At 42.7% G+C, this 5342-nt stretch overlaps 1 pseudogene; it reads right to left on the minus strand.

Moving 5' to 3' along the window:
- Positions 1 to 3713: 3713 nt before the first annotated feature.
- Positions 3714 to 5342, minus strand: part of LOC109396061 (60S ribosomal protein L4 pseudogene) — a 3458-nt pseudogene continuing 1829 nt past the window's right edge.

The following is a 5342-nucleotide window of genomic DNA, read 5'->3' on the forward strand; positions in this document are numbered from 1 at the left end:
TTGCAGAGATTTCGTTCCATTACAGGTGCTGACTCTGTACCTAGTTCCAATGTGGGGTGTGGTGCTGGAGTCTCCCTACACATTCAAGCAGTTCTCTGACTCCAGGGTGGTGTCCTACAATTCAGCTAACATCTGACACGGTCTATGTGGTGATAACACCAGATCCCACAGGTTAAGGGCTGGCTCCCTCAAGACTGTCCCACCCTTCAGAAACCAATCGTAAGTCCAGGTTGCCACCTGGGCTTCTGACGAACCCCCCCCCCCTTGGGTTTGAGGAATTTGCTAAAGTGGCTCACAGAACTCAGGAAAACACTTTACTTACTATTGTAGATCACCAATTTATTATAAAAGGATAGATCAGGAACAGCCAGATGGAAGAGATTCATAAAGCAAGGTGTGGGAGGGGTGTGGAGCTTCCGTTCTCCCCAAATCTCCAAGTATTCAAATCCTGTCCTTTGGTTTTAATGGAGACTTCATTACACAGACACGATTGATTGACTAATTGGTTATTAGTGATTGAACTAAATCTGCAGCCCCTCTCCTGTCCCTGGAGTTTGGGAGTGGTAAAGTTTCAACCCTGTAATCATATGGTTGGCTCCACTGGCCACCAGCCCCATCCTTAGGCAACCAAGTGGCCCTTCCAAAAGCCACCTTATCAACATAATCAAAGACACCTTTAGCACTCTCATCACCTTGGAAATTTCAAGGGTTTTAGGAGCTCTGTGTCAGAACTGGGATGAAGACCAAATATATCTTCTTATTATAAATCACAATACACAACCTGCATGTCCCATCTCATTTAGAGTCAGCTTCCCAGGAAACATCACCTGCCATTGGCAGTATAACTCAGAGGAAGGTTCTAGGTCGTTTTCCAGAGGCCCCCAATGGGTTTGAGCCCCAGATCCTCACATCAGCCATCTGTTCATCAATGGCCCCAGTGTTGGCATTACCCTTTCCCTTCCCTACGTTCTCACTCCTCTACTGGTGCTCCTTGGGATCACCTTCCAGCCAAACCACTTGTAACCAAATCTCAGACTCTGCCTGGGGAAACCCAAGTCGAGTTGCTAGGCATTTACCTTCTCTATCAAAATGTCCTTGGCTAGTCTTATGCAATTTCTTTTAAGGATGAGTTTTTTAAATTACTACAGCTTCAATGTTTTTGAATGAGTAATCCATGCACACGGAACCAAAACATAGCAATTTATACCATGAAAACTAAAGCTCCCCCACTCCCCATCCTCTGAGCCCAAAATGTTACCCTCCCTAGTTGTAACCTCCACTACATTCCAAATAATCCACTTGTCAGGCTCATTTTAAAATCTGCTCGGCAATCCTTCAGTAAAATATTTTAAAATCTGGGCCGGCCGAGTGGTGCGACGGTTAAGAACTGGCTTGGGACGCCAGAGGGCCCCGGTTCGGATCCCACATATGAGGGCCAGTGACACTGCCCTCCACAGCTAAGATGCTGAACAACAGCTCAACCTGGAGCTGGGCGGCCCTGAGTCGCCAGCGATGGTGTAGGCTGCAGCCCCTGTGGCAGTGGGTTGCCATGGGCTACCGTGTGTAGCCAGCAGCCAGCGTGAGCGGCCAGCAGCCGCAGTGAGTGGCCGTCCGGAAGCCGGTGACTGATGTGCCTCACCCAGGAAGAGCGCAATGATGGTGCCAACTTGGGCCAGTGAAGCAATGTCCTCCACAGCTAGACTGAAGAACAAAAGGACAGCAACTTGTCTATTCCCCTTCCCCCAATTCCCCAGCACTGTTCCCATCTCCCCAATTCCCCAGTAAAAAAAATCTTTATATAAAAAAAAATGTTTTACAATTTATTTGTGAATAGGCAGAGCACAGAGGATTTTTAGAGCAGTTAAATTATTCTGTGTGATACATGTCGTGATACTTTGTCCAAACCCATAATGTGTCCAACACCAGGAGTGAACCCTCATATAAACTGTGGATTCTGGGTGATGGTGACATGTCAGTGTGGGCTCATCCCTTGTAACAAATGCACCTCTCTAATGCAAGATGTTGATAGTTGGGGAGGCTGTGCCTCTGTGGGGACAAGGGGTCTATGGGAACTCCATGTCTTTTCTACTCAATTTTTCTGTGAACCTAAAACCACTCAAAAACATAAAGTCTGTTTAAAACAATTAGTCTGGTCCTGATCCTCCTCACAGAATGATTCCAGCTGATAAGTGTAGGAGGAACGAAGGAAATAGGAAATCACCATAGACTGTCATGGCACTAAATGCTACAGACCAGCTCACAGATAGATGCTATAATAAGTTAGTGTGACTTTAACCAGAGAAACGGATTGTTTGCATAACCTCAAAGTATCTCCCCCTGAAAAATATTTATTAATTAACAGGCTGGTTTTGACATGTTCAAACATTTTTGTAGTGCTCCCATTAAGAGAAGGGGCTTACTCCTCCTCCCCCTTGAGTGGGGCTGACTTGGTAACTCACCTCATAGGAATAGAACAGTGTTTCTCAACCTTTTTTTTCCCTCCCATTTTCATCCTTGACCAAGCGACCTTTATAAATATTTTCCCTAATTGCCCCCCCATATTAAATATCAAGGAATAAGATTTTGTTAGGTAGAGCTGAGCTTTGAAGGGCCAAAGGCATGGTAACACTTAAGATTTTTTTCCCCCTTGGGGGCAATATAACCCCCATTGAGAATACATGGAATAGAGTGTGGAAAGGGGAAAACCGTGACTTTATAGTGGAGAAACCTGGAAGACACCACCTTAACCACATTGCCAGTGATAATCATGTGGACATGATGTACTCTCCTCTCCAATATGATATGATGAGAAGAGCATTTCCCCTTTGTTGTATTCTTCCCCTCAAATGTATAACCTCTGTCTAATCATAAGAAAAGAGCTGAAAAACCCCATCAAGGACAATCAAGCACAGTGCCTGGTAACTTCCCTTCAAAACTGTCAACATCATGAAAGACAAAGAAAGACCAGGAACCTGTCAGAGTTTGGGGGAGACTAAGGAGACATGATGGCTGTAGTGGGGTGAATTGTGTCCTCCCTAAATTCACATGTTGAAACCCTAACCTCAACACCTCAGAATGTAAGTGTGTTTAAAGATTGGGTCTTTACAGAAGTGATTAAGCTAAAATGAGGTCATTAGAATGGGCCTTAATCCAATATGACTGATGTCCGTATAAGAAAAGGGGATGAGGACACAGACATGCACAGAGGGACGACCATGTGAGGACATGGGGAGAAGATGAACACCCTCAAGCCAAGGAGAGAGGCCCCAGGAGAAACCAACTCTGCCAACACCTTGATCTTGGACTTCCAGCTGCCAGCACTATGAGAATACATTTCTGTTGTTGAAGCCACCAGCCTGTTATGGCGGCCCTGGCCAATGAATACAGTGACTAAATGTCATATGGCATACTGGCTGTTATCCTGTAACAAAAAAAGGACTCCAGTGGAAAAATGTGCATTCTAAATGAAGCCTGTAGTTAGTGGTATTATACCAATATTGACTTCCTCATTTGACACACATGACGGTAATGTAAGATGTTAAGGTCAGAGGAATCTGAGTAAAGGTTACACGGAACTCTTTCTGGTATCATTGCAATTCATCTGTAAATCTAAAATTGTTTCCAAAAATGTTTGAAAAAGACTCAAAAAATCCATTTAGGATTCCACTTACATAGAATAGTCAAATTCATAGAGACAGAAAGAATGGAGGTTGCTAGGAGCTGAAGGGAGGGGAAATGGGGACAGAGTTCCAGTTCGGGGGGATGGAAAAGTTGCGGAGATGGGTGCTGGGGATGGTTACACAACAGTGTGAATGTACTTAACCACTGAGCTGTGTATTTAAAAATTAAGATGGCAAGGGCCAGCCGAGTGGCTCAGTTGGTTAAGAGCTCACTCAAGAGTTTGAGCTCTGAGCAACAGCAGTTCGAGTCCAGCCCGAGCTGAGCAGCCACTGAGCTGCCAACAGGTAGCAGGATGGCTCAGCTTAAAAAAAAAAAAATTAAGATGGCAAATTTTATGTCTTGTGTATTTTACCACAATAAAACAACTGTCACAAATCTAATTAGGATTTTAATCGGGATGGCATAGAATTTTATAAATTAATTTAGGAAGAACTAAACTCTTTAATATTGAGTGTCCTTTTGGGATACTCGCATTGAGTCTTGATTTGTTCAGATTTTAGTTGAGTTTAATAGTTTTATTCATATTCTTGTTATAATTATTCTTCAGTGTTCTAGAGTTTTTCTTATATTGGGAAGAGGATTTGTTCCTTCTCTCATTTTCAGATGCTTATTCCTAAGAAAGCTGCTCCCTTTATAGATTAATCTTCCTGCATCCTTTAATTAGTCCAGAACTTAAGCCTCTAGGACTTTCTAGATAGATAATCATGGCTTGGAAATACTGTCAACTTTGACTCTTCCTTTCCAAGATTTATAGGTCTTATTTCTTTTTATATTCTTACTGCATTGGCAAAATAGCAAATGGGTATCTTTATTTTGTTCTTACTTTTCCCAAAACTGGTTCTCAGAATTCACTAGTAAGTCAGATATTTCTGTGGATTCCTGGAAATGGCCACTTATTAAATTAAGGAAGTATTATCCCAGTTTTTGTTTATTAAGCATTTGTTTTTTTGTGTTTATCTTTTTTTTTAAATAGAGAATGAGTGCAGAAAGACATATCTCATAATTGTAACATGGAGGGACAAAAACAAATAGTGGAAGGATATGGACCATGTGGTGCCATTTGTTTAAAGCTTCCAGATGTGCAAAACACCCCAATATATTGTCTAAACAGATAAACAGTGACAGTATGTTTTAATATGATGAATATCAAGTCTGGAAGGTCAGTTGCCTTGGAGGATGAGGAGAGAAATTGGACTATGAAGGGATACGTGGGCTTCTACTATCTGTTATGACTTACTGACTTTTTTTGTTTCACTGCCTCTTCGATCAGGTTTTTATTCAAAATTAGCTATTCAAAGTGATTTGAGCTTTACGGAATAAACAAATTTTAAGTTCATGCTGCAGGCTTCTTTTCTTCTGTGGTGGGTTTCTTTTCTGCGGGCTTCTTCTCAGATGCTGGTTTCTTGGTAGCTTGCAGCTTTTTGTCCCACCAAAGGCTTCTTCTGCTTTGTGAAGCCACCAGCCTTGTTTTCTTTCTTCCCTACCGCTGGCTTCTTGCCTGGAACCCCCTTCTCATCTGATTTGGCTTCTAACACTGCTGCGGCTTTATCCACCTGGAGCTGGTGGTTCCTGGCCTGGTGAAGAATGTGTTCCAGTGCATGGTCTTTGCATGTGGTTTCAGCGTCAACCCAAATGATTCTCAGGTTTTTCAGTGGATTCTT

Source organism: Hipposideros armiger, unplaced genomic scaffold, assembly GCF_001890085.2.
Source record: "Hipposideros armiger isolate ML-2016 unplaced genomic scaffold, ASM189008v1 scaffold_502, whole genome shotgun sequence".
Taxonomy (NCBI): Eukaryota; Metazoa; Chordata; class Mammalia; order Chiroptera; family Hipposideridae; genus Hipposideros; species Hipposideros armiger.